Source organism: Nicotiana tabacum, chromosome 1, assembly GCF_000715075.1.
Source record: "Nicotiana tabacum cultivar K326 chromosome 1, ASM71507v2, whole genome shotgun sequence".
Taxonomy (NCBI): Eukaryota; Viridiplantae; Streptophyta; class Magnoliopsida; order Solanales; family Solanaceae; genus Nicotiana; species Nicotiana tabacum.
The window spans coordinates 127,889,628-127,901,931 of record NC_134080.1 but is presented as its reverse complement, the minus strand read 5'-3'; the positions used below and the strand labels follow the sequence as shown (position 1 = coordinate 127,901,931).

The window sequence follows — 12,304 nt, the reverse complement described above, 5'->3', positions numbered from 1 at the left end:
CAGATTCTTCATAAGTTAAAGGCTCTCTATCCACCAACAAAAAAGAGAGTCAAATCATATAAATCTTTTTGTACCATTTCCATATTTTCATACAACTCATGAAAACTTTTAGTTTTCTGAGGCACTTCACTTGAAGAACTTGAACTTGGATAATCTTTTTCTTGAACTTGTGCTGGTGGTGTTGAAGGTGGTATGATAGTCTGCTCCTCAAATTCTTCATCATCATCTTCATCAAAGAACGGACTAAAAGAGTAATCTTGGTCTTTAGTTTGTTGTGATGACCCGATAGATCATCTTGGGAAGACCTTGGATTCATGCAGTAGGAGCTATACCTTCCACTCTCCACCAGATGGTGAAATTTGAATATGAATATCAGGAGATTATAGTCCATGGAAAGGACGAGCAGTCGATTTACTGGGACCTGTTAGTCCCATGTCTCGAAGCTAGGGAAGGAAGTGAACATATAGTCTATCAAGATTTTGAGGTTGTAGTCGCAGACCAATGTGAAGAAGGAAGCCCTTGTCCTCAACCCTTTCTCTCAAATTCATCAATTATGGTTGCCAAGGAAATGATCAGGCATGGTTATAAACTCGGGAAGGGGCTCGGGACATCATTGCAAGGAATTACAGAACCTATCACTCTGGCTGCTAGCGAGAAGTTCTTTGGTGTGGGTTTCCAAGCCACGCCAACTGATGAAACATGGGCAAATGAACAAAAGAACAACGGTTGGGTCTTGCCTCAGCTGATCCCGCATCTGTTCGAAACCTTTGTCAGGCCCAAGTACAATGAAGAAAAAGAAGATGAGGCCTTCACGACCGAAGAAATTGAAGAAATCTGTAGGGCTGTGAGACAGATATTGTATGAAACCCACATGGTTCAGCCGGGAGAAGGCTCGAGCACCGCTGAGGTGCTATACATGGGGCCCGATGCCAAGTTGCAAAATTGGAAGGCTACTCAGTTCCCAGTCAGGCGGGAATCCTGGTAGTCCAGTCTTGCCACTTTTTCTGCATCACAAATTATTTTAGGGTATAACTCGAATGTTTTTTTTTAGTTTCCTATCTTTAAATTCCAATGTAAACCCTGTTATCTTCAAATTCAATGAAATGAAATCAATATTTCATCGTTCATCTCTCTTTATTCTTTCTGATTTTTGTTACTTTTTCTTATTTCTTTTTTCAGTTCTAATAATGCGGCTTTAAATAACATGACATGCTTGCGGACTTCATGCCTAGATCTAAACATGCTGTCTCATTATGAAATAATGAACTAAGAACTGGAATATGATGAAAAAGAGGCTTTCAGGGAAATAAATTGAGAATTGGAACAATTTGAGAATAAACCTAAGCTAAATCTAAATGAAATCGAGCCGGTAAATTTGGGTAATTTAGAAGAGGTCCAAGAGACCATGATAAGCATTCACACAGATGAAAGAACTAGGGATGTCTTGATCCAACTTTTGTTTGAATTCAAAGATGTGTTTGCTTGGTCCTACGATGACATGCCAGGATTGAGTGTCGATTTGGTGGTCCACAAGTTGCCGACTTACCCCAATTATCCCCATGTCCAGCAAAAGCAAAAAAAGTTCAAAACTGATATTAGTGACAAGATCAAAGAAGAAGTCACCAAACAGTTGAAGGCAGGGGTGATCCGAGTGGTCCGATACACCACCTAGTTAGCCAATGCGATTCCCGTGCCAAAGAAAGATGGGAAAACTCGGGTGTGCGTTGACTATTAAGATTTGAACAAAGCAAGTCCCAAAGACAATTTCCCATTACCAAACATCCACATCCTCGTTGACAACTGTGCCAAACATGAGATACAGTCTTTCATGGATTGTTATGTTGGGTATCATCAGGTCTTAATGGATGAGGAAGATGCAAAAAAGACAGCATTTACAACACCGTGGGGCACCTATTGCTATAGGGTCATGCCTTTTGGTCTGAAGAATGCCGGGGCAACTTACATGAGAACCATGACTGCCATTTCCCCCGACATGATGCACCAGGAAATCGAGGTGTATGTGGATGATGTGATCATCAAATCCAGAACACGGGATGACCATGTTCGAGACCTGAGAAAGTTTTTTGAGCGGCTGCGTAAGTACTTTTGAAGCTGAATCCGGCTAAATGTGCATTTGGGGTTCCGTCTAGCAAACTCTTGGGATTTATATTCAACCGGAGGGGCATCGAGTTAGATCTAACGAAAATAAAGTCTATTCGAGATTTGCCTCATCCGAAAACCAAGAAAGAGATTATGAGCCTGCTGGGAAGGTTGAATTACATCAGCCGATTCATTGCTCAATTGACTTCCACATGTGAGCCCATCTTCAAGCTGTTGAAGAAAGATGCAGCAATTAAATGGACAGACGAGTGTCAAGAGGCCTTTGACAAAATCAAAGAATATCTGTCGAATCTGTCGGTCTTAGTCCCAGCCTAACCTGGAAGACCTTTGTTTTTGTATTTGACGGTCTTGGAGAATTCTTTCGACTGTATCCTTAGGCAACATGATGTCACCGAGAAGAAAGAGCAGGCAATCTACTATTTGAGTAAAAAGTTCACAAGTTATGAAGCTAAATATACCTTGTTAGAAAGGACTTGTTGCGCCTTAACTTGGGTCGCTCAAAAGATTAGGCATTACTTGTTGGCCTACACCACTTACCTCATCACCAGGTTGGATCCTTTAAAGTACATATTCCAGAAGCTGATGCCCACAGGGAGGTTAGCAAAATGGCAGATCTTGCTTACTGAATTTGACATAGTCTATGTCACCCGCAGGACAATGAAAGCCCAGGCTCTAGCAGATCACCTAGCTGAAAACCCTGTTGATGACGAATATCAGCCCTTGAATACTTACTTCCATGACGAGGATGTGAATTCAGTTGAGGTAATATCAGAAGACACCAATGCTTGGAAAATGTTCTTCGATGGAGCTGTGAACGCAAAAGGTATCGGGATTGGGGCAATTTTGATCTCACCTGCTAGTCAACACTATCCAGCCACAGCCCGGCTTCGGTTTTTCTACACAAACAACACTACCGAGTATGAATCCTGCATTATGGGTTTGAATATAGCAATCGACCAAGATGTTGAAGAACTATTGATTATGGGAGGTTCGGACTTGATTATCCAACAAGCTCAGGGTGAATGGGAAACTCGGGATGTCAAGATTATTCCATACAGGCAACATGTGGAGGATCTTAGTAAACAGTTCAAGTCATTCGAGTTCAGGTATATTTCTCATTTTCACAATGAGTTGGCCGATGCACTCGCTACTTCGGCGTCGATGTTGCCATATCCAGGCAATCTCCACATTGACCCATTGGAAATCTAAATCTGAGAAAGGCATGGTTACTGCAATACAGTTGAGGTAGAACCGGATGTTCGGCCATGGTATCATGATATCAAGAGATTTTTGAAAACTAAAGAATATCCTGATCAAGCCAGTGGAGACCAAAAGAGAACTATTAGACAACTTGCAAGCGGTTTCTTCTTGAGCGACGAGGTCTTGTATAAAAAGACTCCAGATCTTAACTTGTTAAGATGTGTTGACGCCGAAGAGGCCGGAAGAATCATGTATGAAGTGCACGCAGGAGTGTGTGGACCCCACATGAATAGGTATATTTTGGCAAAGAAGATCCTTCGAGCAGGCTATTATTGGATGACTATGGAAAAGGATTGCTTTAGTTTTGTCCGAAAAGGTCATCAGTATCAGGTGCACGGTGATCTGATCCATGCACCACCTATAGAACTGCATCCTATGTCAGCACCTTGGCCATTTGTTGCCTGGGGTATGATGTCATTGGGTTGATCGAGCCAAAAGCTTCAAATGGACATAGGTTCATATTGGTCGCCATCGACTACTTCACAAAGTGGGTTGAAGCAATTACTCTCAAATCTGTCACTAAGAAAGCGGTGGTAGACTTCGTGCACTCCAATATCATATGCAGTTTTGGTATTCCTGCAACTATCATTACGGATAATGTTACAAACTTGAATAGTCATTTGAGGGAGATATGTGAATAATTCAAGATAACGCATCGGAACTCTACCCCTTATCGGCCTAAAGCTAATGGTACTGTTGAGGCAGCAAACAAGAACATCAAAAAGATTTTGAGAAAGATGATCCAAAGTTCCAGGCAATGGCATGAAAATTTGTCGTTTGCATTATTGGGATACCGCAGTACTGTGCGCACATCAGTCGGAGCAACCCCATATATTTTGGTTTACGGTACTGAGGCTGTAATACACGCCAAAGTTGAAATCCCTTCTCTTCGGATCATTGTTGAAGCTGAAATTGAGGACAGTGAATGGGTTAAAACCCGTATAGAACAGTTAACCCTAATTGATGAAAAGCGAATGGCCGCAGTTTGCCACGGGCAATTGTATCAACAAAGAATGTCCCGTGCCTACAACAAGAAAGTGCGGACTAGAAACTTTGAAGTGGGGCAACTCGTTTTAAGACGTATTCTCCCCCATCATCAGGAAGCGAAAGGAAAGTTTGCTCCTAACTGGAAAGGCCCATACATTATCAGAAAATTGTTGCCAAAAGGGGCGTTATACCTGGGAGACATCGAAGGAAATGACCACGACATAGCTGTAAATGTAGATGCAGCCAAAAGGTATTATGTCTAGTCTTTTTGCAGCAACAACATTATCCGATTGGGATGACGAATGCTTTCATTCTCGCTACCACAAACACACCAATCCTTTGCTAACTCTTTGAGCCGGTTACTTTTCTTTCATTACCCTCTTTGGAACTTGAAAACGTTTGTAAAAGAAACAAGAAAAAAAACAAAACAAAACAAAATGTTTTCCTGAAATACGTTCGACTTGATTCCGAAAGGATGCGTAGGCAACCTCTCTGGGGTTCAGTCACACCAAAACAAAAATTTAATTTCCACCAAAAATGAAACTAGGGCAGATATTATAATGGTTCGGCGATAATCCCACCTGAACGGTTCCAAAGTTGTAATTTGATCTAGATTATTTTTACCTAAACCTTGTTCAAAGTCCTTCCGATCAATCGGTGAAAGGTGTTCAAAATCGGAGAACACAGCTGTTTGAACCCAATGCAATAAAGATAAAAGAAATAAAATGATAGAGTCTTATTGGTGAAAGCCCCGGGCACCGCAAGGCGATGGTGAGCAGAGAAATTGAAATGAGAGAGTATTGTTAGTGAATACTCGTAAAGAGTATTATAAGGTGACGGTGAGAAGAGAAATGAGAGAGGTCGATTGGCGAAAACCTGCAAAGGGCGTCGTTGATCGAACAGAGAGAATCCTTTGAAACCATTGGCACTGAAAGAGTACTGGCAAGGTTTTCCAATTTTAAAACACGATTCATCATGGATTTATGAGAAGATGGATAGTTGCACAGATCGGGTATCCAGTCTAAGAAGTATGTCATGTCTATTGAAGTCTGCATGCACTCCAGATAAGTCCTTCTTCCTCTCCGAAAGGTACACTTCTCTTTAAATTCATTTTCCCTGTCCTTTGCTTTTCTTTGATTCCCTTTTGATCTAACTCTATCCCGAAACTAATACAAAGAAAATCTGGCAAGATTGGTTTTACAGGTTTCTGCCTAACAAAAGCCAAATCCAAAGAAAAGCACTCAGCCTCAGCAGGTGCATCAAGTCGATCCCGACTAGCCATGATGGCCAATGCTCGGAAGTTGAAATTATTGAAAATGAAAGAAACCCAAAGTCAAGTGCCCATAAAGGCAGAATAAGATGAAAAGGCCAAAGTCCCACACGAGTGAACCCTCATATGAAATTCTGGAAGTCGAGGTCTTCAGTTTTTGAAGAGAAATCGATCTCCAGAAAGCCAGCAAGCAGTAAAGGTTCTCATCAAAAGAGTTGGGTCGAGATCAAGTGATCACAACAATCAAGGCCACAAAACCAACCACCATTTCAAAGTAACAATTTTTCGCTGTTTGAAAACATGAAACAGGTGCAATCCAAAGCAACCTTGCAAGAAGCAGGTGCAATAAAAAAACATGCGCAAGTGCTAGGAATAGCTTTGCAGCAACAATCCATAAAAAGGAAAGTCCCCCTTTCAAAATTCTTTCCTGCATTCATTCATTCTATCAAAATACAAAATAATAATAAGAAGAAGAAGAAGAAGAAGAAAAATTCAAAAAAAGGTAGCTTAGGACCCCCAATCTCTATTTTTACGCTTTTCCAACATAGGGTCTCCACTCCCTAGTTGAGATTATTTTAGGCATAGGGTCTCTAGTCCCTAGTCGCCTTTTTCCAACATAGGGTCTCCACTCCCTAGTTGAGATTATTTTAGACATAGGGTCTCCACTCTCTAGTCGTCGTTTTCCAACATATGGTCTCCACTCCCTAGTTGAGATTATTTTAGACATAGGGTCTCTACTCCCTAGTCGCCTTTTGCCAACATAGGGTCTCCACTCCCTAGTTGAGTTTATTTTTAGACATAGGGTCTCTACTCCCTAGTCGCCTTTTGCCAATATAGGGTCTCCACTCCCTAGTTGAGATTATTTTAGACATAGGGTCTCCACTCCCTAGTCGTCTTTTCCAACATAGGGTCTCCACCCCCTAGTTGAGTTTATTTTTAGACATAGGGTCTCCACTCCCTAGTCGCTTTTGCAACATAGGGTCTCCACTCCCTAGTTGAGATTATTTTATACATAGGGTCTCCACTCCCTAGTTGACTTTTAGATTGATATAGAGCTCCACTTCCCAATCCCTTTTTCTTAAGGATACACAATCCTAATTTTATTTGCTTTCAATAAAGAAATAGTTTAGATCTTTGTTGCAATAACTCACGAAAGTTTTCCAGTGAAAACTGGGGTAGAAAATTTTTGTTCGTTTGTTTGTTTTGGTGCCTGAATAGGTTTTTACCATAAGGCACGAGGTTTGAGATGACCAAAAGAAGATCCAAATAAAGAAAAGGAGAAAAAGAGCAAAAAAAGGTGAACTCAAAGTGTAGAAGCGGAGAAAAGATGCAAACTGCTCTAGATATGACTGAAGTCGCAAGCTTCGCATGTCCCGTCTTGATCCAAAAAGCTGAAGAAAAATGAACCAGCAGTTCCAGCTAACGAGCATCAAGATTCAGATCAGAGTCTGCAGCAAGAACCAGCCAAGACTCAAGATCAAGCTTCAGAAGATTTATAGATAGGAATCTTGTAACTCGTAGTTGATAGGCTTAGCTAGTTTATCTTTTTATTTTCCATTTTTGGTGTAATAAGGAGTTCAGTAGCAGTAGCAGTAGAAGCAGTAGTGAAATCACAGCTTCCTGGTAGTCCTAGATACCAAAACTTCCAGAATTACAATGACCTGATTCCTTTATAGCCAAGGATATGTAGGCAACCTCTGAAGCAAGGTTCGGTCAAACTTTTTTCAAAAAGTGCTTCTCATGGAGTTTCAAACGGGCAAAAATCCCTCATAGTTTATCATTTTATCTTTGCCCGAAAACCCTTCGTGTTTCCGAGCAAAGAGGGGTAGCTGTGAGCATGTGATTTTTCCCCCATACAAAACACTCCTATAAAATCAAGAAAATAGATTTTTGCAAATTATTTGCCATTTTAGAAATTTTGTAGAATTTTCTGAATTATTTGCAATTTTTCTGTGCATGTTTAATTTATTTAAATAATGAGAAAATACCAAAAATATCATGCATTGAATTTGGGATTTATTTTTATATTTTTTAGAATTAATCAGTAATTATTTGTTTTATAAAATTTGAAAATCACAAACAATAGCTCATTTTACATTTTTTATCCTTTAATTCTTAGTTTTATTGATTTTTCTCTTTTAATCTAGAATTAAGTGGTGTTTGTAATTTTTATAATTAGTTGAATAGTTTAATTTCACGTTTTAGATAATGTAGGACTTTTATTATTAGGATTTTTTAATCAAAAAAAAGGAAAAGGGAAGAGAAAAGAAAAGGAATTAAAAAGGGATTTTCGGAATTGGGCTAATGCACCAAAGACCCTAAAATTTGACCCAAACCAGTCCAAATCCACCCCAAAACCCCAAGCCCAACACTTACTAACCCGGTCCAGCCCCGTTCAATGTCCAAATCCACCCCAAAACCCCAAGCCCAACACTTACTAACCCGGTCCAGCCCCGTTCAATCCTAAACGATCTCGTTTTATTTCGATTTGATCTCAGTCATTGGATCTCATTAATCCAACGACCCGGAACTGAAAGGTCCTACGCATTATAACTGTCCGAATCCAATCAACCCACCCCCAAAACCAAAAGTCCACTTCACTTTCTTTGTATCTCATCCTCACCTCAAGAAACCCTAGCCGCCCATAACCCACGCCGCCTCCACCGTGAACCACCACCGGAAATCGCCTCACGGCGGTTCCGGTGGTCCAATCGCCCCAAAATTGATACCACGAACTCCGCTTTACCACCCCATCCCAAATCTTCATTCCCTTTCCTTCGAATCAGGCCCAAGCTGTCCGAATCTTGGATCGAAAATTTGACTGAAAATCCTAAATGGTCCAAAGCCTCCCAAAATTACACCATATGACCCTTACCCCTCTCTGAGCACCAAACCACCACTAGCCCCTTTTGAATCTGCCTTGAGCTTCTCGAATTTCAAATCTCGTGACTCCGGAAGAACCCTAATTTTCTTTCTTCTCTTTTTTGGGGCTGTATTTGGTCGAATGGACTTAAACCCTCCACTAATTGATTGTTCTTGTTAAGAACAATCGATTAATGTTGGTCAAAGTCCATATTGCACTTCAAGAGGTTTGGACGAGCTCGTGTTTTGATCCAGTTTTCTTAAATTAAAACATGGTAAATCCCTTCTTTTTTCTTTTGAGTGTTTAATTTTGATTTTTCCTTTCTTCATGTGTGATTGTTCTTATTTGTAGCAGCATGTTTAGGTTTCTTCTGTTGTTTTCCCTCTTGTGACTGTTATTTATTTTCTGACATCCGTTTTAATTAAAAGCATGTTCATCTGAATTTAGTTTTAGATTAATTATTTAATTAGTAATTGTTTAAGTTTCTATGCACGAATTGCATTGATTTTGTTTTGATTAAATGTTCCCCTTAAGGCTAGATTTTTGTGTTTAAATGATTAACCTGATTAGTCTAGATTCTAGGTTTTCTTGATGTTTTCTGGCAAGATTGCTATGGTTGGCTCAGAAGAGCAGTCTCTTAATATTAGTTAGGCTGATTCATTTTTTTTTTAAATTACAGTAGTTCTTTTTGATTTCCATTGTTCTATTAACATTTGATGCATCTTTTGCTTTGTTTCAAGTTATTTGCCCTGATGTGAAAATCAGTAAAACTTTAGGGGCTCATTTGGACTACAAAAGTTTAGGTTAAACATGATATAAGTAGTAACTAAAGGGTAAAAAGGGGTTTTCACTTGGTCTAAAAATTAGATATTTCTTGAAAAAGTGTACAGCTTTCCTAGCTGTTTAAAAAAATGTGCTGAAAATAGGATAGTTGTACCAGGGGCTATTAAAAGGACTGTACTATTATTCCTTAGGATAAGGAATATGCTAAAAAGATGCCCTCCCCTTAGGCAGCCTATATATAGTCTCTATCTTTCTGAAAAAATAGAGATTGGGATGCACATTTTCATCAGCAATTTTTCTGAAAAGGGTTTATTTCTCCTCTGAAAAGTTCATACTCAAAACAGCTTTGAAAACTCAAAAAAATCTCTCATTCCTTCCAAGCTTGAAATATGGTTTGAAATAGAAACACTCTTAGTCCTGTTAGCTGAATCTTTGGGTTTCAAGTTGGTTCTGAGTTTCTTTTCTAATTTGAAATCTCTGGTTTTGAAAGCTGAGCTTGGGTCTGATTTGGTTGTTTGCTTGGCTGTCTGCTGCTGCTCTATTATCATTTAAGGCTTCAGCCAGTTTGAGCTTTTAGTTGCTGAATTTTTGTTGATGTGTTATTCAAGTTTCAGCTAGTTTCTGCACTATTAGTTGTTGTTTATTGTTGTTGTGCAAGGTACTGGATCTTATTCTCCTCCTGTAATGTGTGTTGTTTAAGAAGTGTGAAATCAGTTGCATAAATGATGTTTGAGCAAAGGAGCTTTCTTTTTTCATGATAGTAGTTAGCCTATAATGATATGGATAATTGAACCTTGAACATGTGAGTTTAGATTCTGAGCATGAGTAGATTGATCTATGTTTGAATATTTAATGAGCTTCAATCTTGCAAAGTTAGTCATTAGGGTTGGATGTGAGATTTTTTTTAAGTCAGTTCTTTACCTTTGTTTAAGCATACCATTTCCTCTTTACCCAAATCCTTTTGTTTTATCCTTTGTTTGTTTTGTTATAAGCTGATACCTGCAGATTTGGCCATTTATTGGCCAAATCAGCAGGTTTTGAAAGCTAGAAATTGAAGTTTAACACAAGAGAGAACCAAGTTCTAATGGACAAACCATGTCCAAAAGAGGAGGAATTCTTCAGGACATTATTCGTGTAGAATCTGTTATAGATTAATTATTAGCATCAGTATTTATGTATTAATAGGTTGCCATGTATTAATTCGAAGAATTTTCTTTTAAGGACTGTAATAATTTAAGGCTTGAGTTCCATTCTTTTCTTTACTGATTTGTTTTTGGACAAAAGCATGAAGAGTATATCTGGGTATTATCACATTTTTACAACCGCCCAATGGGCTAAATTGAAAGCCTCAATCCGCAAAGGGTGAAGAGGATTTGAGCATGAGGCCCAGTTGAATTTGGCCTGCGAAATGAGCCTAGACCTGGGCCATTGGGCCTGGGTCGTGAACCCAAGTTTAGATGTTTACTTTTTATCTATAAATCATGACTCAAATATGTGCTTCTCTTGTGTTCATGTATTCAATTATCAAAAATGGAATAGCAATTTGATTTCCAGATCTCTGATTTTATTTTGATAGAGAGCTGTTGTTTAATTTTCGTTAGTTTTAAAGGTAGATAGGCCCAAAAGAAAAGTTAGAGAATATAGCCATTTGGGCCTGCCTAAAAGTTGAACCCAATGTGGATTGTTTGACTCGAAACCAGCAATAGCGTCCCCAAATTCCCTTCTGATTTCTGGGTCATTCGTGAGCCCAATTTTAGCTCTCAAAGCTAGCTCATGAGCAGGCTGTTACTGGCCCACTTCTCCTTGTCTCAAAACAATTAAAGACCCTTCATAACTAGTGAGCCTTGGTTAAGTTTTAATTAGTCCCAAATAGGGATATCATAGATGACCTTAATTGAATAAGTTTCTTCTAAAAAAAAACCATTTGAGGTGTGCCATGTTTTACAACCCATAACATATGGCCCTCTTAAACCTAATCAAATTTGTAAAATTGAGGTGTGCCATGTTAAATAAAACCCCCTAAGTCCATGACCCTCATTTAATTAATAATAACTTTTTTAAAATCAGGGCGTGCCATCAATTGAATTTCTCATGGCCCTCGCAAACTTTGTTACTAATTTGAACTACCGTAGTTTGTTTTAGGCCCGATTTAGATTAGTATTGCGATTATATATACGTTCGCGTAATATAATTGCAAATTTAACTCTAAAAAGACTCGAGGGATGCGTTCGCGTACCTTCAACCAAACTCTCATAATAAATCAACAAAAGCGTTATTAATCGTGGACACGTTCGCGTGGTATGATTTTTACGTGCCAAAAGAAAAGAGTATACGTACGCGTAACTCAATTCTTTAATTACGAATAATTCAAGTGATTTAAAAGCGGTAAAAAGATAACTGCACATAGGTCTTAAAAATGAGTAGTTAAACAATTAAGCCAAGTATAAATTGCTAAGCGATCGTGCTAGAATCACGGAACCCGAGAATACCTAACACCTTCTCCCGGGTTAACAAAATTCCTTATCTAGAATTTCTAGTTCGCAGACTTCAAAAGGAAAGTCGAAATTTCCTCGATTTGGGATTTAAAATAAACCAGTGACTTGGGACACCAATTAAAATATTCCAAGTGGCGACTCTAAGAATTAAATAAATAATCTCAACTCATAATGTCACTTAAATTGGAAAAACTCCCTTATATACTCTCGGGGTGTGAAAAAAGGGAGGTGTGACACATGGATGACACTACTAGACATTGTATCTTCCAAAGTACATCAATGTGTTTATGATCTAATACTTGTACTAAATTAATATTCTAGTTCTTGAACTAATGTAAACAAATGGAAAACAAGTTTATTATATTCACATTTCAAGATTTTAAACTATCACTGTGTAGAAGTTAAACTCAACAATTACATTTAACTTTATGCAATAATCATTGACTGCTTATCTCGAAAGAATGGTTAAAAAAACTGGATATTAGCACATTAAACTACACTAGTAGCTGTATAAAAAGCATCGGA

General features: G+C 38.7%; 1 pseudogene; it reads left to right on the top strand.

The window, feature by feature from the left end:
- The first annotated feature begins 349 nt into the window (after positions 1 to 349).
- LOC107795819 (uncharacterized) overlaps positions 350 to 12,304 on the top strand; it is a 36,895-nt pseudogene continuing 24,940 nt past the window's right edge.